Source organism: Periplaneta americana, chromosome 4 (genome assembly GCF_040183065.1).
Source record: "Periplaneta americana isolate PAMFEO1 chromosome 4, P.americana_PAMFEO1_priV1, whole genome shotgun sequence".
Lineage (NCBI taxonomy): Eukaryota > Metazoa > Arthropoda > Insecta > Blattodea > Blattidae > Periplaneta > Periplaneta americana.
This window is the reverse complement of record NC_091120.1, coordinates 143,694,374-143,720,597: the sequence shown is the minus strand read 5'-3', so window position 1 is coordinate 143,720,597 and position 26,224 is coordinate 143,694,374. Positions and strand designations below refer to the sequence as shown.

The 26,224-nt window shown below is 35.1% G+C and overlaps 1 protein-coding gene across 1 annotated transcript in view; it reads right to left on the bottom strand.

The window, feature by feature from the left end:
• LOC138698243 (E3 ubiquitin-protein ligase siah-1-like) overlaps positions 1–25,944 on the bottom strand; it is a 78,240-nt gene extending 52,296 nt beyond the window's left edge. Inside the window, exons 1-2 of the mRNA XM_069824038.1 lie at positions 25,802–25,944; positions 15,622–15,780 (exon numbers count right to left, since the gene is read on the bottom strand). The gene's annotated coding sequence lies outside the window, so the exon portion shown is untranslated. The remainder of the gene's footprint in view (positions 1–15,621; positions 15,781–25,801) is intronic.
• Between the last annotated feature and the right edge of the window lie 280 nt (positions 25,945–26,224).

Below are 26,224 nucleotides of genomic sequence, written 5' to 3'. Positions count from 1 at the left end.
AATCTGTCCTACCCGCAGGTCAGAGTTCTTAGTACCAAAGTCACTCCGGAAGCGCTTCCGGCAGATGATACATAACACTGTACGATTAACCACTAATACCAATTCACTTCACCAACGAAGTTTCCCTTATTCTCCTCCTTATCTATCGTACTCCTCACCTCCTTTAATGATTTAGCAGTTCAGCTTTTAGACTAGTTCTATCTCTCTCAAATCGTCCCTTCAAATAGAACCTCATTGCTGGAATGCGGGTGTATCGCTACACGAAATCTGGTTCGATGTCTGCATTGTTTGCAATGATATATGGTAGGTATGTGGCCTATTCTCGGAGTTCCCTATAAACTTCCACATTACAATTTAATTAAAACCTTTCCCAAACAACATCTTTGCCATATCCAAAATGCCTCCTGAATTCGCAGCCGGTATCGGGCGTGAAAAGACCGACAGGATAGCCATTCGATCACCAATACGCTGGTCTTTCAATTAGATCAACATGTTTTTAACGCCTTTCCACATCTCACATCTTATTCTTCTTCTTCTGTTTCCTCTTCTGCTTCATTATAATTAGAGACAGGATTTTTATGCACTAAACGTTAATATTATAACTACAGCCAGTGCCACCGTTCCTGACATGTGAAATAAGTAATGGGAACGTTGAGAGCGATTATCTTATCTTTTCCACAAAATGTGGGCGAGAAACCTGACAACTGTGATTGACGTCACTCTGTTTAGGAGGTGGTACCACTCTCAGCCGAAGTGGCAACAGATGCCACTGACTGGAGTGTCTTGTGTTTGACGCAGTGAGCAGATTGCTGACGTGACGTGTTGGGTGGTGCCGTTCTCAGGTGCACTGGCAACAAGTGCTCACTGACTGGCTTTTTACTCAAGGACACATGCCGAAAACGCTGGCACTGGCTATAGCTATAGTCATAAACGAGCAAGCAATATCCTTACTCCTGCCGGGTCTGAAAGTAGTGGCCAATTGTAACGAATGGCGCAAACTTCGTGTTAGTGATATTCACTGTAATTGGCTACAGTCTCAGCTAAGAGTAGAATTGTAGGTGGCTTCAGTGCATGTTGCTCGTTTCTTAAACGGAAGCTCAAATAAGTGCTTTCTACCGTTAGTCACAAATTACCAGGCGCCCTTCACTAATCCTCATTTCACACATCAAGACTCCGCATGCCAACAAACATAACGAAAAATCCTTTCGCGTCCCAAATGCTGATTGGTTCTACGTTCGCGTCTGAAAATGAGGCAAGCATCCGTAAGTGTAGCGCAATGATAGATGATGTGATATGTGGGTTATTTTACGACGCTGTATCAACATCTAGATTATTTAGCGTCTGAATGAGATGAAGGTGATAATGCCGGTGAAATGAGTCCGGGGTCCAGCACCGAAAGTTACTCAGCATTTGCTCGTATTGGGTTGAGTGAAAACCCCGGAAAGAACCTGAACCAGGTAACTTGCCCCGACCGGGATTCGAACCCGGGCCACCTGGTTTCGCGGCCAGACGCGCTGACCGTTACTCCACAGATGTGGACAACAGATAATAATTATTTGAACTAAGAACATAACATTAAGAATGCGGGATTATTATAGAAATGTGGTTACATATACAGCGTTTGTAACAAGTAACTGACTGGTTCTATATTTGATGTTTGACCCTTATTTACAGGCAACTGGCTCAGCCATTGTAGCCTATACTACGAATACTACGCATATTGCAGGACGTTAACAATACGCAAATTAACTCATCACAGCACCGACACTGTATCACAGTCTAGTATATACAGTCACGAAACTCAATACGTAGTAAATATGCATACATAGATAGTTGCTCATCACTAGGATCGCTAATATCGCCTCATTACAGACAATGCGAAATAGTACCGGCACAGTCTATTGTTTCTAGCACCCTCAAAACTCAAGCTTCGGGACTGTATATAGTAGACTGTGACTGTATTATGATACAGTACAAGGAGCAAACAGTAACAGAAACTGATTCCGTGTTTGGGTTAAGGTTTTCAGTGGTGACGTAGCCATAGGTAAATTACATAACCTCCTTGTTATTTTACCACGCCTCATTGCCAACAGACTCCACCTACAAGTCGTATTCTTTCTTGGCACTATTTGTGTTTTCTAACTAATTTATATATTTTTTTCTCGGATTTAAGAAACCAACAAATTTTCCGTTACGACTTCTAATAAGTATAACAGATTGTGCCTTCAGAAAAGGAACTGATTAACTCTCATTCTAAGCCCCATAAACAGGTTTTTTTTTTGTCCTCCAGCCAAACACGTGCATTTGTTGACATGCGGAGTCTTGTATAGAATGAAGATTAGATGCATCCCCAGTCATTGTATTTCAATTCTCTTTTGTTGGATATCTGTGTTAACTAGGAAGGACTCTAACCTAATCACATCCACTCAGGTATACTCGGTGTCATTTTTAACTTTCAGCACATAAAAATTAGCTCTTTATGTTCACAACATCATTTTCAGCTTCTTCTATGTACTTCTCTTTGTCAGTCTTACGGACTTTTTCCATCGTAAAATATTTCACTTCAGCCTTTACTTGATATCTCAAGACATTTTCTCCAAATGAGAGGTAATCTCCCACTACTTCAATTACTTTATTCCCTCTGAAACTTGCCGCGTAAGAGTTTATTTTCAGCCGTCATTAATTCTGTTCATCTTTCTTTCTAGTGATATTACTTCATGCATTTTTATAGAATTTTCTTTATGTCCTATTCAGTACCTAATGTTTATAGAATGCTTTTCATTCATTAGATAAAAATGGCGGATGCTAATTTTATTTTCTTTAAATAATTCAGTTTTGTGTTAATTTTATTTTGTTTAAATAATCAATTTAAGAAAAGTTTAAGAAGATTAGACTGAAAATTTAATTGTAGGTGCAGTTTAATTAAGTTGATATGTACTAAATTAAGTTGATATGTAATTAATTAAGATGACTTGTAATTACTTAAGTTGATAATAGTTAGGTTTAATAGAAGTACTTATAAGTTAGGTTTACTATAGCATAGTTTTTATTTATAGACCTAGGGTTATTGCATTTATTTATTTATAGTTAGAATTAAATTGACGTTTATTTTATTTTTTATTGTTGTAAATATTGTAAATTTATTACTGTAATTATTGCATATTATGTAGGCCTATCACTGCCACCGGGTGTCTACCCAATTGTAGTGTTAATAAATACATACCCACATACATACATAATCAATTTTGTAATTAGTTTGTACGTTTATATGTAATTTATCTCAATTAATACGATTATGTATTAAAAGCCAACATATGATACATGTAGAGGCTTTTAATTGGAATGGAAAAATTCATTATTTAATTTTATTATATTACAGAAAGATGAATGCATATTGTTATGTCATTAGAATTGATACCAGCTGGTTCCATTTTCAAGAAATATGACGTGGTCGAAGTCATCAGGCGAGTGAAATTAATTCCTCAGAGAAATATTGCAAGGCCAAGGCGGATTGATTTATAAGAATATTGTCACGTGAGTAGAGTATTTTGTAGCTATTTCTGTAATAACTTAGTAAAAGCAATTTGAAGGCAACTTACATAAAGGAACTTAAATTTAATGCAAATATGCTCCCTAACAATTTTGTTTACTATTTTTTACTTACCCTTAGTTAGTAAAGTGTTTGTGTAGTAAAATTTACTACACACTTTGAAAGATTGGCATTTTGATGGATGCGCGTACTAAAACTTACTCAGTGACAACTGATGTGTCCCGTATTTTTTCCAATGTATCTGGAAACTCTATCTCAGAGACGCTATGAAGCAATATAGGACAATATCTTGATATGCTCAATAAATTTAACAATATTAGTTTAAAAAGTACATTCGAGTTTCTTCCTACAACCACTTTTGTTAATCCTATGTATAGTTATAACAAATTTTGAATTCAATAAACAATTTAAGTGCCACATACAACATACTTTTAGTCACCATGGCTACTTCGCGCATGGAATTGATCTATCCATGATTTTTACAATAAGTAAAACGCATCTTCATATGATCTAGTTAAAGTTTGGAATTAATAAATAAAAAAAAAAAAAACATTTCTATAAACGTCAGCACAAACTTAAAATAAAACACATTATGAGTGTGTGCTTCACAAGTCTCTACAAATTACAATCAGAGACTCTAAACATTTTAAGTGTTTCAAATTAAAAAGTTTTCTTTCTTTCTGATAAAATACATTTTCTTCTTTCCTAATGACATGCTCGCTACCAAATCCTTCTATTGTAGCACTCATTTCCAACCGCCTAGCTCTGTTTTGTTTACGTATCTGAACTAAGAAGCAATGGATGGTGTCAAGCTACACTCCATACATACCTACAATGCTGTGCGTTGATCGGAGGCTTTAGGTAACCAAATGAAGGATTCTAGTAATTATGTATGTTTGTCATTTATCCCCGAGTCCATTTTAAATGACAGTCTCTCATAGATGAGTAACTTGTTTTATCTGCTCTTTACCATCAGACACATGTAGCAGTACAAATTTGCCCATCTCCCCCATGTTATGGAGGTATTGCTGACGCCAGCGTTTCTGGCGCGTGTCCTTGAGTATCATGCACAGTCTGCTATCATCTGTTGATAATGTAGCTGAGAATGGTACCACCTCCTATACACGTCAGGTCAATAATCTGCCAACCACAGTTGCCAGTCTTGCTGCTCAGACTATGGCAAAAGTGAGATACTCGCACTTAACTTTCCCTACGCTAGCGTTCCTGCAGTGTGTCCTTGAGTACAGTGCCTAGTCAGTGAGTTTCTGTTGCCACTGCAGCTGAGAACGGTACCTCCTCCTAATACACGTCACATCAACAATCTGCCAATCACAATTGTCAGCTTTATCGCCCATAGACTGCTAAAGGTAAGACACTCGCACTTGAGGTTCCCATTACTTATTTCACATGCCAAAAACGATGGCGCGGCCTATAGTAACTGTCTCCAAGACCATCTTCGTTAACCACAAACTGCACTTGGACTAGCCGTAATTTAAATCATAGTCTCCTTCGGTTCTAACTGATCCTTATTGTCAGTTAGCTTCATGAATGAATCTTATTTCATTTCCTTTTCGCCCACATTCGAATAAAATTAAATCTAGTAACTGAAAGGATTTCTTCGGTTCCCTTCATTTCATATTCCTATTGTTGCTGTTTAATCAATTCTCCGAAGACAGATAAATGTGTGTTATACCCTATTTGTTTTAGTCACCTGACTATACCTAGCAATATTTTCATTCAAAATAGCAGTGCCTTCGACAAGACTCTGTACTAATCTGAGTTAATGTAAATAACACGAATTGTATAACACGCAACGCAAGTTAACTTCTTAGGTCCGGTGTACGAACTTCCATCTCTATTAATCAGAAATGCCCGATTCGACCATATTACACCCTCGTTCAAATATTTATCCTGGCTGCGACTCAATAACCGTAGAACACTTCAGTCGCTGTTTTTTCTGTTTCGAGTTCTCCACAATTCTACTCCAAATCATCTACGTTCCCGGTTTAACTACGTATCCTCCAATCACAATCTAAACACCAGGTCACAGCAGAGCCAATTATAGAAATTCTTGCACATAAAACATCCCACTATTCATCCTCTTTTACTCACTCAGTCCTCCGTGAATGGAATTCTCTACCTCACAAGATTAAGGGCTACCTTCAAGAACTGGCTAAGCGATTTGTAACAGACGCAATCAAATTTAAGTTATAATTATAATCATGATTGAGTTTAATAATTCCATTATATTTTAGGTCTTATTATTGTTGTTATTACTTAATGATTTTATTGGTATTTTGGGAAGATAAAAGGAATTGTTCTTATTGTATTATATTAATTATGTATTAGGCCTATGTACTGTACGATTATATTATATTTTATTTATAGCAATGTACTAATTTTATATCATACTGGTTGAGTGGAAGAGAAGGCCAAATGAGGAGCTTGGTATCAAAGTTGAAAAACTTCACTTTTGTGTTTTTTTACAAGAGAGGCGAAAAACTAGATCTTTGGAAACTAATGTCACCGTTACACGTACATTTTTTTTAAACATTCTCATGGGTCATAGAAATATTTTTTCAGTCTCAAAATGTGGTTAAAATTAATATTCAGGTCGAAATTTAAGTTTAAGTTGTGGAGTTGTCCATCTCTGAAACTAAGTCATGGAGTTGTCTGTTTTTGAAACCAAACGAAGCCATATTTGAAGTGAAACTAGTGGCTTGTAGCAGCAACTGCTGCTTGATAAATATTGAAAATCAATAAAATTCCTATACACAAAGTCCCACATTACTGATATCATTCATGACCTTCAAAAAACCTAACACAACTGTATTAATAACTCAAATGAAGATGAAGTACAGTACGTGAACCATGGCCCTCTGCACAACACTACGATATAAAATGGAAGATGTCCTACGGTATACGTTTTTGCTTCGTGGACGCACGTTTTTTTTTTTTTTAATTTTTACATCGTAATATGTAATACTGTCTTCATAGATGATTTCACTTCTTGAAACCACAGTCTAGTATATACAGTCGCGAAGCTCAATACGTAGTAAATATGCAAACATTAGATAGTTGCTCACCACTAGGATAGCTAATATCGCCTCATTACAGGCAATGCAAAATAGTACCGTCACAGTCTAGTGTTTCTAGCACCCTCAAAACTCAAGCTTCGTGACTGTATATAGTAGACTGTGTTGAAACGTTGTTACAAACATTATTTTCTACATAGTCGTTTATGAGTTCTTAATGCAATTACATTTCTAAACGTTCTACCACATTTTCTTTGTCGACTAGCTACACTGATAATAATAAACTAATAAAGAAGAACTAAATTCACAACGTAACACTATTACTTTTTTTTAGTAACACCAGATAAAAAACACGTACTACATTCAAGCACGAAAAAAATACGTGACAGTTGAAAGATGAACAAACCATTATTACTGTATCGAGATCTCGATAAGCATGATATTGTGACGTCAACATCTCGCATGTACAGAAGGCTTCGATAACTACATTTGTGAACGTTTTAAGGAAACACGATGTTTGAAATTTCATTATTTGAAACGTAGCCTTTCCTATACACAAAGTCCCACATTACTGACGCCATTCATGACCTTCAAGAAACCTCAAAACCCTGTATTAATAACTCAAATGAAGATAAAGTACATTACGTGAACCACGGCCCTCTGCACAACATTACGAAACGAACTGCAAGATGTCCTACCTACGGTATATGCTTTACTGCGACGGTCGTACATATTTTTTAAATTGAAAGCTTTTTATGAACTTCGCTACAAACCATTTAGATTTTCCCGCAATATTAATATTATTAGCATTCGATAGAGACGTCACACAACCTCACAGGATGTATAGTTTTCATAAAATTTTCCGCCGCAGTTCAAATTAAATATATTATAGATTGTCTACTTTTGAATCTAAGTCTCTCCTAACTCGGTTTCAAAGCAAATTTACGTAAAACGGTACTTATTCATCCACAAACCGATTATATAAACAATCAGCCATGTTGGATTCGCGGTGCGTGATGGGAAAAGGTGGTACGAATGTGGGCTTCTCATTGGCTACTGAAGGAATTGTCCTAATTTGAAACCAAGCCACAGTGGAGTTGTCTACATTTAGATTCTAAAGCGAACAATTAAGTGCTATTTTCGCTCTGTTCTGTCTATTTTTGAACATAAACAGTTCCAGAATCGCATTCAGCACACAAAATTCTATGAGAAACAATCAATATCTCGAAATCGCAAAAAATGGAGTTGTCTAACTTTGATACTATGCTCTTCAAATAGACTTTACACTACCAGTTAAAATGAAACATATTACAGCATTTGGAGCGGCTTACTGCAATGCTATTAGGGCCGCAATTTTCAAAAATGTTTTCAATACCAATACAGTATTTCAGTAATATACTATATAGCCATCAAAATGAAATAAACAAGCTACTTTTGATGTTCAAACCTTTTGAAATTCTCATTTCTTCCACATCGTTATATCTCGAAGCATTTCCGGACTCTATTACGAAAAAAAATGTTCAATTATGTGATTTATATCACATCTGAAAGTTAATACAGTTGAACTTCCCAATAACGGACACCGCAGGGGAAAAATTAAATGTCCGTTATTGAGAAGTGTCCACTGTTTAGAAAATCGTTAGTATGTACTGTATACAGTACATTAAAATTTCTCATACATATTCAACACTATATTTTACAGTACAGTACAGTAGAGAGTGAGATAGTTTACAGTATTCATCCAGAGAGAAATCCCAGATAAAGGCATCTTATTTGCTCTAGCACGGCAGAACCATTCATATATTAAATTGTCAATGGCAAGCCCCTTAGTTTTAGGAAAAACTTTTTTTGTGTTCTCATTTGCATTCTCAGTGTATGATTTTAAAATAGCATCCTTGTTTTTCAAAATTTCACTAACCTGAGTTTTTCCCACATTAAACTTTGTGGCCAGCTCACGAACACTTAATTTCTCCTTCTCACTATGCTTTACAATATCCACTTTCTCTTTTAGTGACACACGTTTACGTTTTTGTGACATTTTTAATGTGACTGTATTTCCGAACACTCAACTTGACAAACTAAGAAAGTACGGACTAAGTTTTAATTGTTGTTGGGAGATACATTTCAGTGTCCGCGTCCGTCATTGAGAATGTCCGCTATTTGGAAGAATTTTATCATAAGGGCCATTGTTATTTTGCAGGAGAATTTTAAAATGCCCGCTATTGAGAGGAGTCCGCTATTAGGAAGTGTCCGTTAAGGGAAGTTTCACTGTAGTAGTTATTATGAAACATTCTATAGACTGACAGTACCTTCATTCTTTTGACAGCAGACTATACTAAACAGGCCTATGTAATGAAATGTTGATAGACTACACTCATTTTCGAAAAGTAAAAAATGTATTCGGAAGTTCTCGTATAAATTTATTGCATGTGCAGAACACCCACGTCGATTTCTGTTAAGTAGTGTTACTAGCATATTGTTTATGCAGATTTCGTCATAATGAAACTATTCAATAAGTAAATAAAAGCCCAGAAAAGGAAACGAGTAATAGGTGACACCTAAAATAAGCAACAGGCTTAATATTTTGTTCGCCAGAAATTCGTAGTACGTCTACAAATTACAGTAATAGTTTGATTTATGTCCGTTGTTACAATTCCTCTGAAGTGAAGCAGTCTTTAACATGAACACCTGACTTTTATGTATCTGACTCTTCGTTCACATCGTCGAGATTATCGTTTATATTGAAACAAGTTCAATTATACATCTACAATGAGAAACGTTTAAAACTATTGGTACTCAAGTCGGCTGCTTACCGGTCCAACCCTCACGCAACTGCTGACGTCTCCTTCCGTGAACTCACGGCGCCAAAACACTTCATCGGCATTCCCCTACATTCCCCTCCGTAAAGTTACGCCGTAATTGCGAACTGTATCGAACTATGGACAGATCAGTCGTGACTTAGGCCTAAGCTTAATTCGGAGCAGCGCAGTAGTGTGTTGTGTTGTGCAATGGTTAGATGCCCACTACGTCATTGCACATACATTTTGAAGTCGTATATAAAGTGATTTTTCTACTTTTTTTACATTTGTAGGCGCCTACACACCATTTTAAGTTTCTCTATTTGATGTCCAGTAATCACACAATAAATGGATGGAAATGTCTATAAGAGGTTGGATTTTTTTTATATGAGTAAAACTCGAAATTAATATGGTGTCTTTTTTTTCTTTTCAGGTAAGTGAATCCACATATGCTATAGTTTGTGGAATCAACTAGCTGAATTCTTCGGAAAAATGAAGTTCAGGAACTGTAAGTGTTATACTGATATTTATGCATTAGCCTAAGTGTAGTTCTGGCTATTACTCATACATTCGGTTAGTAAAAGAAAGAGAAAAAAATTACATTAAAGTAGTTATTCGTGCATTGTCTATTAATATTTTCAGGTTGCATTAAAAAGGAAGCAAGATTTATAATATGAATGTCTCTATGTATGTCTGTGGTTTTCCGTAAATAAATTATAGCCTATAATGTATCCACCGATTTTAATGATCTTCAAGAACATTTAAACGCCTTAAGATTCCTGAACTCTAAGAGACAGTCATAAGAAAATTTACCCAAGTCTTTATAACTGACATACAATATGAATATTTATAATCACTTGTCTCTCCAGAATTTTAAAAATCTTGCACGGAACGTTTTATATTTGCAATTAATTTCATGATATAATTACGATCACCTAGAATGAGTTGAGAAATAAACTGTATTACTGGTTTTGAAAAGGAAATATACACATTGACATAATTTTTACAGAAAAGTTTCATGTAATCTTGCATAGTTTATCTCTATTAAATGTATAAATAAATAAGTTGTTACGAATGATGTCTATACATTCCAAATTGTATTTACATAGCAGGGATTAAGTAGTATTATTAAATACGGATAGTAAACAAGATATTTCCTTTAATTCTTACGTGTATCAATATGAGGGAATTTTAGCGTTGCAGAACACGTTGGGGTGCCTAATTGGCGAGACCCGTTCATTCGAGAGTTTACTTTGTGCTATCTGGCGATCGTTAGAAAACAGCCTCAGCTTATTTATGACATATCGCAATAACTCCCATTACACGGACTAAACAAAGTTGTGTTGTTACAACCAAATAATATATGAGGTTGTGCGTACATTTGCCTATAGGAAAAGTGTCATTTAGTGGTACAGCGAAGTTTTGTTTCCCCGGTATTTTCTTTCCTACATATCCACGCAAATAAGATTAGTGGTGGAATGTCATTATTAAGCTCCGGAGTCTTAGGTTCGAACCTATTCTGTTGCTATATCATTACTCTTGAAATATCACTTTTTTAGTTTTATGTAAAAACGAATGACATAACTCAAACTTTATATGACTAAAATACTTAATTCGAAGGTTAGGACCTAAAATTGCCTATTTTGATTGTCAGAACATAAAAATAACTAATTCGTTCTATTTAACATATACACCCATATTTATTTAGGCCTATTAAGTAACAGTGAACCTCGCTTAAATAGTATTGCCGTTCATTACAGCGTAAATATCTTATTATAGGCGACGTTCTTTGAAAGGAAAGCTCTACAATGCGACGAAAATGCATGCAGAGGAAGATAGTCTGTAGAAACATGGAATAAATTTCAGAAGAAAAGATGCCTGTCAATGTCAGACATGACGCAATCACGTGATAATGACATAGGCAAAGAATAGTCAATGTTCTCTCCACCTCAGACGTCAGGGGTTTGATGCGTTATCGTTCAGTAGTGAACTACTGATAGAGACTTCAGTATTATTCATACAATAAAATTTAGTTTTCTCAATTAAAGACATTTCTTTATTAGATATGATCCTTTTAATTGAGCAAACTGAATTATAATGTATCAATAGCAATCCACTCTCGCATAGACCATTCTTGAGGATTTATATGAGGAGATTTTACTCCTGAAAATCTGTGAAAATATTTCATTGTTCAGTTTCATGCTAATTATTTAATTGAGTGGTTTGCGGGTAAAATAATTTAATAAAGATACAGTGTTGTGAACATAATGGACTAGTAGGCCTAATAGGTATTAATATTGGTAAATAGTTTCATAAAACATTTCATCACCACGTGAAGCATCAAGCTACTTTTTAGACTTATGTTATAATAGCAGACATTTAAATATAAGCCTAATACTACTGCAATATATTAATAGTATATTGCTTTTTTAATGTTTTTCTTTTTTCGTAATAAACCTAAAAATTCCTAAATTGGAGATTTAAAATCTTAAAAAATCCTAAAACCTCAGTTGAAAGAACTTAATGTTGGTTTTTTAAAGCCTAAAAATCCGGGGCTTCGTGATTACATTCTCCTATAAGGAAACCGATAAAAAATCCCACATATATAAAAAACTGCAAGATATTTTGAGTCTGTATGAAACAGTATATTACGATACAAGGCTGCAAAGTGTTCTGCTCGTTTTTAAAACTTTTCCTCAATTTTGTAATGCACCTCACAAACGTGTAGTGTACAGAATATTTTGCAAGATAGTATATTTTCAAAATAATATTTTTAAAATCTTAATATACAGTACGTACAGTACACTAAAAACAGATGACTGAAGGTTAGCAGTCTGGCTAACGTACAAACTTCACCATCAACTTCAATGTGAAGGAGTAAAAATGATTCAGGTACTTGCAATATTTCGTGTTAAATTGGAGTAATTTTTATTTATTTTTATTAAGTGAAGTTTGAATTGTTTAAATAAATTTCAGTACATTTAAAATGCAGTGATTTCTTTCGTATAGGGCCTAATGTACATTAATTAACACTGCATTTTGAGTAAGAATTTTAGAAGCATTAGGATTGTAGCATACATAGAAGGGAGTGGTTTTCATTACAACAGTTATTTGTAATATTTCAACATACTTATCTAGGTTGGCAACTCTGAATTCAGTAAAATCAACTTTCAATCGTGGCAGCCGTTTGATGTAACGACGAGAAAACACACTATCGTGCAAAAAAAAAAATAATATTACATATATAATATAAATATAGTAGGCCTATGTGTATTATATATAAATAGTTATATATTATAATATATAATTATTTATATTTTATTGATATGAAAGGCAAAATTATTAATTACACTTCATTTGCATCCTGCGGTTACACTGACTATAAGTGTCAAATCACTGATGTTGGATCAGTGATTTGATACTTTAGTTAGTGGACCTTTAAAGTTAGTGGATTGTCGGGTTGCAGAAGAGGAATTTAACGGGCCACTAGTTATTGGATTGTTAACCAAGCATCTTTGATTTCACAAGTGACGCAATAGTACGTGAATGAATAAAAAGTGAGCATCGACTGCTTGACATGTGAGAAATTACTTATGTTGTCAAAATTGTCAATAAATTTAGACATACGAACCAGAAAGAAATCAGAATAGAAGTTTCAGTGAGGAACATAAGCATGCCTGTTTGTTATTAGAAATAGCGCACGAGTGCATTACTTTTATAGAAAATAAAAAGACAGATTACAGAGCACATAACCTCGTCGTCAGACGATGAACTAGTCTGTAATAAAGAAATAAACAAGAGCTTCGCTATTCGAAGAATTAATGAATATATAAGTAAATAAATGAGTACAGTAATCAAATTACCGTATATCGATGGGTAAGAAGAGATACCTCAAAATTGGTAATTTACTTTAACTACATTATTACTATTATTATTATTATTATTATTATTATTATTATTATTATTATTATGTTCATAAAACTGGACAGTTCACTAATGTTTTGTTTTCGAATAGAAGATCTTGCAAAGTAGAAACATATATACAACTAAGTTTGTCTATTTTGAGAAACTAATTTCTAATGTACAAATACGAGGTAGGCTATCTTTTTTTAGCTATCGATATGCAATATTATTTGTGGCCGGGAGCAGTAGAAAGACTGAAATTGATGTCAATTATAGAGTTTTTCTAATTAAGAGGTTTTTCCTGGATATTATTTGTTTACAGTATATTTCTTCTAAAATAGGTAATGTTGCTCATTTAACAACTTACTTGATTATTTCCAAAATTAGCCGCACTTAAGTCCTTTTAAGACTAGAATCCAAACTGAGTAGAAGGGACTATTGAAACATAAGACCTTTTTCATATCAAAATAAATGAGAAATGTAAATTATTAGGAATGCAAAATGGACTGTTTACCCTGGTGCTTAAAGTTTTAAAAGGAAAGTGCATCAGTATGTGATAAAATGGCTAAAACACAATTTAGACCTTTTTAATAGGGAAGCATGGGAAGTAAACATCTGATGGTTTGTAAGGAATAAAGTATTAAATATTCTTAAGTCCTTTATTCTGTGTGTGCTCGATTCAAAAATTACTTAGGACATTTGGTAACGCTCCATAAATCCAGTCAGGAGTCTTATTTGACCTTAGCCGTTTACCAGATTGTAGAGAGTTGTTTCCACTTTCAGAATATATAAAAATCTCATTTTCATAAAAAAAATTGACTTAAGACCTTTTTCCTCCCGGCCACAGATTTTAATATCGTGTATACAGGCCTATATACAAAATATCGCATGCCTGAATCTTACACAGGTAACATTATGGTGAATCAAATATATAACCTACTTGCCAATACACAAAATGTACGTAAGATGGCTGTCTAACGGAGGAATTTAATAGTATTATAGGAGGGAAATCAGATCTCTAAGTTAGTGAATCCTTTAACGGACCAATAACACTAAAGATATTTCTTGCAACGCGTCTTTCAAACTTATTGGTCCGTTAGCGGCTAACGAAGGAATAAATACGTTCTTGCAACCCACCATTAGTAAGGAAAATGTGTTTTCCTTTTTGTTTTAATAATGTTATAGTAAAGTAAGTTCTCACAATTCTGCCTTTCGGACCAAATTCTATTTTTATAACTTCCCATTCTTCCACTTATTGATATATTAGCATATATTAAGGCCCATTCACAATGAAAATTAAACATAACCGTAACATAAACACAGAAGTTTGCGCCTAGGCTACCAAATGGGATCATTCACGATTCACATAAGCATTGATATAAACATTACCGTAAGACGTTAACATGAAAGTTTGCAAACTCCAAACTTTCATGCTTATGCTTACGTGATTTGCAAACAGAACACAATCGTGGAGCGCTGAAGTATACGACAGAATATGAGGAAATGGCGTCGTTGCTATGTTTCCATGGTTACCAAGTATGTTTGCGGTTATGTTTATGTTCCCATCGTGAATGATGGTATGACTTCTTGATTTTACCGTAACGTTTATATTCTTAAGTTAACGCTTACGTTATGTTTAATATTCATTGTGAATGAGCCTTTAGACCTAAGAATGGGAATAAGGATATTCTGCAGTTCTCAAATACTTATGAAACTTTAACAATGCTAAACTCAAATCTCAGTGAATTCGAAGCCAACATAAAATTTTGTAATGTTTCAAAGTGAAGCTTAACGCACTGTCCTGATAGATACAGATTCTCAATATCTACTCTAGAACTTCTGGCAATGAACGACATTGAAATTAACTCCATGTGTCTGTCTGTTTGAATTGTGAAATTATACTGGTATTTAGCTGGAAAATGTTCTGGCCCGATGTGTTGGATAACAAAATAAAATACACCCTCAATAACTTGAAACTGCTGATAAAACATTTCATTGCAAGCGAAAATAACTCTGGAGTATTTGAAATCCTTTTTGTATTTTTTGAGATGGACTTCCTTCACAGGTGTCCTAAGCTCTGTTAATCTGTCCAAATGCGCCACCTGGATGTGTTTCCTCAGATCTTTGTGACGTCCGACCCAATCGCACATAATGGTCTCCGCGTTCGCTAGAGGGCAATCGTATGGTCTGTGAACACATATTTTTTCGTGATCTTCTAAGATATTTTTTGGGAATTCCAAATGACATCCATACATTCTGTTAGAACATGGGTATTCAAGTCTTTGAGCAAGATTTTCCAGAGCTATGTTTCGTATGCTTAGAAAAGGTTTCTTACATGATGGACAGTGATTTAATCGTGGTTTACAGCTGGAGCAGATGTTATGTCCATTTTCGCACATCGTGATTGGTGGCAGCATCTGGTCCAGGCATACTGGACACTCCAACTCCTTCAACAGATCCTTGCTCAAACTGTCCATCTTGTCTTCTGCGCCTCCTATTTGACAAGTCACAAAAATAAATTTGTTAGAAATAAGCTGTAAGATTACGCTGGTTAACAGTGATTTTGTTAAATTAAAAATTTCTGCTCTTTCTTATGTAATTTCACCTGCTGATTCCAACAGTGAAGTCAGAATTTTTCTACCACCCACTATTATTTTTTGTTGTTGTAATTTTAGAAAAACTGATTTATATTTATTGCTATATACAGTCCTTATTAACATGCTAATCAAAAGAAAATATTTGAAATATTTCATTTTATTGTTTTAACAATTGAAGGGTTTAGAGTCATAGTGGGCCAAGCGCCATTTATTAAAAACGGAGAAAGCAAGGGTTAAAGTTAGGTGAATACGATAGTTCAGTAGTGTCTATTATGTAAAATAAGACTTAAAAATTAAACATAAATACTGGATAAATAGAGCAACAGGAAAGATGATTTACACTTGTTTATTGTAGAGTTAAAATTTAAAAAGTATTAAAAATATTTATGTGAAAAGGAGCAGATAAATAAGGTTTAAAGTCTTAATGGTTATTACGATTGGTTTAAACATGCACTAAAACCAGACGTAAGTGCAAGTTTGAAGCAATAAATTATTGAGATTTGCTATAAATTAAGTAGTTTAGGAAATTGTATATTTATTATGTATAACTACTTTTGTATATAGATCTTTTGTTAAGTTTTGTACTTTTGTGAACTAATATCAATAAATCTATCACTATCAGTAGTGTCAGAGTTGTAAGCTCCAAAACCGGTTGTGGAGCTAGAGAGTGCAGTCGGAGCGTGAACTTGCTTATGTCTGTGGAAACACCGGAGCACGCAACGAGTCATAGTGGAGCGCTCCGCTCCGTTTAGTCTCTGACAACGCTGCTGTAGTTTAATGAAGATTGACATATCATTTAGTTTGAATGTGTATAATTTACATTATTTGCTATATGTTTCCATTGAATTATGGTAATAACTTCATTTTAACCCTTATTTTCTACGGTTTTAGTAAATGGCGCTTGGTTCACTATGGTTCTGAACCCTTCAACTGACCTATAAATTTACATCATTGTTGCCTGTGAAGTCAGAATTCATAAAAAAATTCATTTCAAATAAGACTGCGAGAGTTAGTATTAATTCTCAGTTGAGTTGGAACTTCCATTCATGAAACAAGTTTCATAACCTGTTTTCTTTGTCCTAATTTTAAGTGTGGTAAAAGTATCTTATAAAATGAAACATATCTCGAAATACTGTGTAAATCACATGAACTATTTTTGTTACGTTTGTGGTTAGTTACCTTTGAAAGCACACAGGCGAATTTTTACTACACTAGTAAAAAGAGTTTACGAGCGTTATTTTGATTGCAAAATAGATGAGGACAGGAAATGGGATCATGAAATCTGTTGTGCTCCATGTAATTCTATTAACTGGTTGACTAAAAGGATCCCGTCATATGCCTTTTCCAGTTCCAATAATATGCCGGGAAACTAAGGATCATTCAATATACTTTCTAAGAACCACAGATCAGAAAATCACAGAGAATGGGATGTAATATGCCTCTCAAAATAACTTCTTGGATTCTCATCTATTTTTCTGTCCTCAAAACGTTCGGGTAGTGAGCGACAAACGTGAGGAGCGTTTTCACCAAATTTCTTCTGAAATTGAAAGGCGCTACCAGGAAAAACGGAGTCCAAATATTCTGGGAGACCTGTGCTGGACTCACAAGAGATTTTTCTCAAGTCAAGTATAGCCCAAAATCTATTTCACACATATTTTAGGTAAGAAAATATGATTTTAGGTAAAATGTTACAAGGTATCATACTACAAAAGTTTGAATTACATTTCATATAATTACTCAAAAACCCTGGGTGATAGAAAATTTCTGAAAAAAATATATGAAATCAGCACGAAAAATGCTATAAGAATCACTCATTCTTTATCTTTTAACAAAAAATATGTTTAATTTTGTTGACCAATGATATTAGTAAGGGAGTTATATTATGAAGTACCTACTTAAATAGTTATATTTTGTGTAATTAATACGTGAAACATATACTGTATTTAGCGAACGAGTATTGATGTTTATTTATACAAGAGGCTAAGCCGAGTTCGTAATATCATACGATGTCGCTGAAGCTTTCACGTAGGCCTACTTGTCACATTTGCGTACGCCCCTGTAACATACCTATAGTTCTTCTACTTGCAAGACTTTATGTATCGCATACTCTCAGTAGTTCACGGTCAGATACGAATTGTAATAATTGGAGTTGTGCACATCTAGCTTTCAGAGGCAGGCTTGAATAATTTGTATATATTATTTAATGTACCGAAGTACATATGATATTTCCATGCAGATATTCTGCGTCATCATACAATGAAAGAGTAATGGAACGGAGAAAAATTCTCTCCGGCGCCGGAGAGAATTTTTCTCCGTTCCATTACTCTTTCATCATTGAATAATTTGTCTTTAATAATATTCAATTGGAGTTGTGACTATATTGTATTTACATATATGAAGAAAATTGTAATTTATTTATATTTTTTATTTTGTGAATCCATACACTTTCACCTACCATATCCAATGGAATGCACTGAAAATAAATACCGAATAATGCTTTTGTAACTGTACGTACAACTGCTGCAGCGATGGTTATCAGGTAGCTAGCAGATAGCTACGGGGCAGTGAGAGAGCACTAGGGGCCCAGCTGCTTAGATAACTTGCGCGGACAGTACAGTACGATTATTTAGTCCTGACAGTCGCCGGAGATGTGCGCCTGGGTCAGGCGAGTCCATTTAGTTACGCCAAGGGGTGTTTGGGTTAGTCACTCGCTTGCCTTCGGGGCGATCGGATGTCATGCGTGCGGTAGAGAAGTATGTTTATAGTACAGTTAAGCTGTACTGCATTCTTTTACCGACCGCTCGTCCTTATCGCTACTCTGGAGCTCTCCCCACTACTCCTATTACTTCCCCTCTTTCGCGTCGCTGAACTGTCAGAACTAAATAATCGGTCTGTAAATTGAAGATTAAGGAAGGCAGTCTGTATCCGATATTCGATTCCTGAATAGTTATACTGAATACTGTCTCTTTGCAATTTCGCATTGCACTGTGTAAGTGCTTGTTTCAAAACCCGAGTGTCGTGATTTTTTAAAAGTGATAGGCATGCGGATTTAAATATTAGTCTAATATGAATAAAAGGCAAGGGACTTTACTTAATTTTGGTATTAAGAAATTTCGTACCGAAGGTGTTTGTGACGCTTCAACTAGTGATGCATCCACCTCAAGTCCACAGAGCGATCGCCAGGATAGCCAAAAGGAGCGGAAAACTACCAGCACACAGAAGAAAAAGTCGGCTTTCACTTGTAAGCGCATGGACAACTACTGTCTTCCTCCGACGAGTTTAGCGCTGGGACCTGATGTACTCTTGCCATCGGTGCGGGGGGTTGCAGGTAGATTCTTTTGTCGCTACAGCTAAGCCGAGCCGAGCGGAGTGGGAAGTATTAATCGTCCAAAAATATGCAGTCTTCAGTTTGTGGTAGTGTGTGACTATTTCATATACATATTGTTTACCTAGGCCTATATGGTTTTGTTATTAATATATTAAATATAATGTTGCAATTTTTTGCTCAAACATCTTCCTGATGTTAGCTATGTTAATATTATATGAATTACTCATATTAAATATTTCACTGTTACAAGTCATTTTTAAGGAAACATGCTGTGGAAAAGTATTTGGTTTTATTCTATTGGAATTTTAGAATATGTGTAATTGGTATCGTGAAAAACAGATTCCTGTAATGTCATGCGAATATTATTTGTTGGTGATATCTTAAAATGCAAATCAAGTAATTTTACTTCTCAAGTGATATTTAAATTGATTACAAATTTAATTCAATTCTACTAATCACTAAATTGTATAGTATAATTCTTCTTTTCATTTATATTATTGAAGTTTTATTATGATTTTTATTTATATTTATTTTATTGTATTTGTATTTCTGGTGGCGTGATGGCCTTAACTTCACCTGAATAAGTAAATAAATAATAAATAAAATTTTCTACAATACTTTCTTCCTCTGAACACATAAGTACGAATGGTTGTATCTCTATCTCGCCAAAAATACATTAGAAAACTAATAGGCATACTGCTGTCGTGAATTGGGCGAATGTTTTCAGTATGATTGTACTTCCTTCCACACTGCCGCTGTCACTGTTCCCTCCCACTCCAGTACCGCGCTAGACTTAGACTAGACGGAACCGCATTCCTCTCAGCACTAAATTCCTCAGAGGATGACAGTACTTAAAATTTGATTTCATACAATGTCTTAACACTGACCAATTTCCACTACCTCAATGAGACATTTGTTCTGGGAAATGAAGCTATGAAGCCGTCGCAACTTTTTACATCTCAACACAAAACAGTCAGATTTAATCAACAAATTCATTGAATTCTTCATGCGTAAAAGAGATGCACATCATCATCGTCATCATCATCATCATCATCATCATCATCATCAGCAGCAGCAGCAGCAGCATCACGGGTTAGGCCGTCCCGCCTGTTCCGTCCCAATAGTTAATTGAAGTCTAAAACTGGTCACTCCATCGTCGTCTCGGCCGTCCTACATGCCGTCGTCCCATGGGCCTGTAGTTGTGTAGTTTTCTTGGAACTCTGATTACATTCTCTCTGCATGTTCGTGCCATCTATTTGTGTTACATCTAATATATTTGAAATGCCTAATTCCTGTCTAATGTATTTGTTTTGTTTAAGATCTAACAGTGCATATACTCCCAACGGTTTCAACAATTTTATTTCTGCTGTCTTCATTCTTCTTTCTTGTTGTTTACTTAGGTTCCAAATTTCTGAGCCATATACCAATGTTGGTATGACCACTGTTCTGTAAAACTTCAGAACTGTATCTGCCCTTATCTTCGTAATGAATTATAAAGATTTCCTCTGGATTTTATTCGCAGAGAAAGCAATGATGGTTTTATCAAAGTCGATCTGACGAAGCACATCAGACTCGATGCAAAGAAACTTAAATTCAAACTTACTCACTGTTGAAAAAAAATTGATTTGTGAAAGGCAGATTGTGGTTTATTTTTAAGCATTGGTTTTGTTGGGTATAATTATTAAGAGTATTTGTTACTTCGATTGGAAGTATAAAGTAAATTGGAAAATAAACTGCAACTCTTTGCGGAATAAACATTTCATTATCGAATTATATAGTGCACATGCTGCAACGTGATTAAATAGTATTTTTGACGATGCATTATATTGCGAATGTAATTGAGAGTTGTGGTTACTATTCATAGCGATAAATAACACACATCCAATTTGATTTTCAACAATGCATTCTTGTTTATAGAAGCAGTTAAATTTAAGAAGTTTCATAGTATAATAATGTGATACCGGCATTACAATACAACTATGCAGCTGCACACTTAGAGATGGCCGATATTTCACAAACCGATATTTTGTCACAGGTATTTTTTTGTCACAGATAAACCTGTGACTGATGACGCGAAATATCTGTGACAAAATATCGCTATCGAAATCTGCTCCGTATTCAGTACTCTGTGACTGATATTTTCTCCTCTAAGTCGTAGGTTTGCGCGTGCGCATGATACAATAACAGCAATCTGACAGTAGTTTCTCCATCTTATTATAAATGATGTAGTTATTACACGATTTAAATAATAACACCATTGGTTATCAGTACTTAATCTCGTGTAAAATCCTGTCTGAACGACTGTTTTGTTTTGTAATTATTTTCCATTGTTTTTCCGAATACTTATGTTTCATTAATTTTTATTCTGACTCAATATTATAATGTTAATGCACGACTTAAAATAATTTATCCATTATATTATATACAATAAAAAGGATCGATTTTTAAAACGATTAGGATAATCATATAACATCAATTTCTCCATACCCAACTACATTCAAAAATGATCAACTGGTTCAATATCTATAATATAACCTCTTGGTACATGAGGTTAACTTTTGACATGTTACTGTTCAGTTAGGTAAGTATTTATTTGTTAATGGTACATGTACATAAATTCTTTGTTGAATTTCCCCATATAAATCACTGATGAGTGGTGTGTATAGAGAAATCGTATTCATATGTCACTGCTCTTCAATATTTCCTGCTAACTTTTATCGGTGTGACAAAATATCGGTGTAATTCATGCTATGTATCGATATAAAATACCGGTGTCACAAAATCACCGATAAAAGTCACAGATATTTAATTGTCACAGTCACAGTTGTCACAGATACTTGAAAATATCGTTTAAGCTCATCTCTATGCACACTTTCCTTTTATTCTCACCGTAACCGCGGCAATGCGATAACAAAACAATATCCGACTTTCACAAGGTTTTCAAGAATAAATTTCAGAAAAGACTGCTTTGAAAACAAATTTCGCTGAAAAAAGGGAAAAAGGAAGAGAAAGAGAGAAAGAAAATGCCGCCCCCCTGGAAATTGCGGCCCTAGGCTACTGCCTGGGTTGCCTAGGCTTAAATCCGGCACTGTTCGTACAATTAAATTGCACTGTCCTACATAGGCCTACTATTCTAGGAAGGCCGTGTGGAAAATCGATATTATAGACCTATTTAATTTCGATTGGAGGTCGATAATAGCGCTACATGTGACGTTTGCAGATAGCAAAGAGAAGGGAAACTCGCAATACAAGTGACAAACATCTAGTCCTTAAAATGGAGCTAAATATTCGCCCAATCAGGAATCGAACCTAGGCTTGCCAACTTCTCAACATACAATTTCGGAAGATTCTTTTCATGCTTCTACCAAGGCTGAGATGCGTTCCTCCCTTTGTTTTCTGTTACCCGCTTTTAGAAGATATTCTTAGGTTAGGAATTGACATAATATATTACATTATATTATACTGTATGTTACATTAAATTTGGGTATATTAAAATCAACTTATACTTTTTATTTTCCCAATTTATTACTAGTGTCCAAGGGTGTAGAGAATTTTGCTTGACTTGGCTCCCGGACCCGTACACTTAGGCGCGCTTTAGCCCATAGTGTGCCCTATAAGCCTATGTGCGATGATTATACAAGTCCCACAGGTGGCATGGTAGCATTCGTGAACCGACGCTGACAGGTGGACCGTCTGCCTCAGCCCTTATAGAGTCAGGTCCAGTCCGCAGACGAGTAGCCCCCGGGGCGCAGAGCCCCAAGCCCTTCCTAACAAGCCGACGCTGACAGGTGGGCCATCCTGCCTCAACTCCTGATAAAGCTAGGTTCCTCCACAGACGAATAGCCTGATAGGCTCAGGGGCCCGCAGCCCTAAGCAGTTTCTATATCAGCACCGGAAATCCGTACTACCTAAAAAATTATCTCAATTATTGCAGATGGTAGATGAAAGGAGGTAAAGGTGAAAGATAGAGGTAAATGGGAGTATCTCGAAAAAAAAGTCTGGGTCAATGTAGAGCATCCGCCGGCCACTGAACGAATATTGCAAACTTTTGTCACTGCCAATGTGGCGTTATAACCCAATTTTCAATACTTTTATCACAACCACAACACATTTAAAATCTATGTAGAGAATTATTACTACATTAACACATTTAGTTTATCACGAAACATGTAAAATGTAATTATTATGAAAGTCGTCATTGTTTCTTCTTCAAATTAGTAGTATTAGTACGATCCACTTCCACTAGATGGAAACCGACACGATTGGCAGAACCGGCAATACATGAAAACGAAATGATACTAAGTGTGAGGAATGTTACTACAGGTGTGTAGTATTAGCCTATGTGACAGGTTTGGTTAGGTTTGATTAGGTGTGTATTAGGCCTATGTGACAGGTTACGTTAGGTTTCATTAGGTGTGTAGTTTTATGAGAAAGGTTAGGTTAGGTTTGATTAGGTGTGTATATTACTATGTTGGCAACACTGAAATCCACTGTTACATTAAAGAAATATGACGGTATTCTTCATTCACGCACGATTTTCGTATAATGTAAGGTACGTATTTAGGGCGGGCTAGGTGGGCTTACAGCTCTCCCAGTGATCACATCAATTATCTACTACTCAATACTTTAAATCCAAAGCATTTTGAAGACATTTATCAAGTTTCTGTAGTGGTCGGGACATAAGTAACATTCACCAACGTCTGCAATGTCTGCTTTATCCACCACAAACAACTGCCATGACGACCCTGTCATTGATCGAACCCGGGCTGCCTGGATAGAAAACAGACCTCTAGGACTTGCGCCACAGACCGGACGTAGAGAGAAGTTTCATTAGATAACAAACTGTCGTCAGTTTTATTTCTCTCTCGATTTATTGTTGTGTAATAATGACCTTAACAGTGAGACAGCACTGTAGACTATGCACTGTAAACATCCAGTCCTTCTAACTTTATCTCAAACAGAGGAAATTAAACTTAATACTAAAAGGAAATAAATTGTAACAATATATGAGAAACAAATGACTAAAGCATTCATAACTACTATACTATCAACTATAATAACTAGAGCCCGGATGTTTAGTCATTTATAACAGTTAAAACAGGCAGGCAAAAAAGGCAATAAAAACGTAAAAAAGGCACAATAAACTTTGAAAAAGGCATTATAAATTTTTAAAAGGCATGATATATTTTAGTAGTAAATTTAAATTATATCAGGATAACTCACAACCTCCCGTTATTTACTTCGTATGTAAGACATGTTGACTTATAAAATACTTTTTTTTCGTGATTAACTATCTTTTCACAAACCTTATATAACAAAACTGTTCCATCTGTTGAAAACACATGTGCACCAAATTCACTAACGTAAGCATGAAGTTTACTTTTCAATGGTTTACTGAATTTCATCATTCTACCTAACCGATCTTAATAACTGACTGTTCCTCACTCAAATTCCTTTCTCCTACAATAATAAACACGTGTAGCACAAAATTGTAACAGTAAGATTTGAAAATATGAAAGCAAACAATTGGAAAGCTACTTGACAACTTCTATGTAAACGAGCTTAATATTTAAAATTATAAAGCTGATTGTTGGTATCGTGAATACATGACAATATTATATTAATTGTAACTGTGGATTGTCGATCATTATTGATATTACACCAATAGTATTAAAGCACGATTATTAGCAGATTAAGCACCGAAAAAAATTACTTTTATTTATTAATGTTAGTAATGTTAGTCATTGTTTCAAATATTTAAATTTCATACACATTACATTACATTTAAATAAGAAATGTTTTGAAATTACAAAAAGGCATTTCACCTTAAAAAGGCAAGATAGGGAAAATATAAATTGGCCTTATCACTTCGATTTACTCCAAATCACATTTATATCTAGCCTATGCAACTAATGATTTACTTCCACCCAGTAAAAAAGGCATTTTGCCAGACGTAACATTACGACATGCAAATGATAAGAGAGAAGGCTGGCAAAATTACAGAAAATTAAGTATTCTTACTATTCGTCTGAGACGAAAATAACATTAAAAAAGGAGTTGACAGAATTCCGGGATGTATCAGGTTTCTGTCGGGAGACGGGAGACTGCATTTGACGCCCGGCCATTCCGGGAGATTTGGCAAGCCTATTCGGAAGCCATTGATCCAAAATAAAATCCGTTTCAAATGTATATCATTTTACCTTTTAGGTGTGTTTCCAAATTATATGTAATACGCTTTGTCAAATCTGGCAACCTTTTCATAAGGGAAGCGAAATTTATTATTATACCAGCTACAATCAACATTACGACGTAGTTCTCAAGTCTCACACCACAGTGCGTGGTTGTCTGCTAAAATATGGTTTGTCACTTGAAACTTTACCATTATTATTATTATTATTATTATTATTATTATTATTATTATTATTAATAGTAGCAGCAGTAGTAGTACTAATACGTCACTGCTTGCTATTACTCCTACTGCTATTACATGGGCGCGATGACTACGAAATAATGTCTCCATCTTGTTTTAACTGACTCTTAACGGAAGAAAGAAATAAAGCGAAGCTTACTTACAGTTGACAGGAACTTACTTTCCGTCGGATGAAGTATTGGTAATGCGTCGTGGATTACAGCTGACACGGCACTGTAGCTTGCAAGCGATATAAACCTGAAAGTTAGCAAAGGACTGTTGATAACGTGGATTGAGAACACTCGACTTTTGCACAACGCAGTGCTGACGATGAATAAGCTGATTACTCGTGCATTTTGAACAGCAAAAGGGGGAATCACTATCAAGTCAAGGCCAGTAGTGCTGTATGTTTCGCACTTGCGCAGTTGTTGTTCTACTGACCTTGAGGACATATGTGGAGAACATTGCCGTCATCTTATCATTTTTGTTAAAGTTTCATGCATGTAAACAGCAGTATTTCTGATTTCAAATAGAGAGTTGTTGGACTATATATAATGACGGGCTAAATCTCACCATCTACACTTTTCTTTAGGAGTTGAAGAAA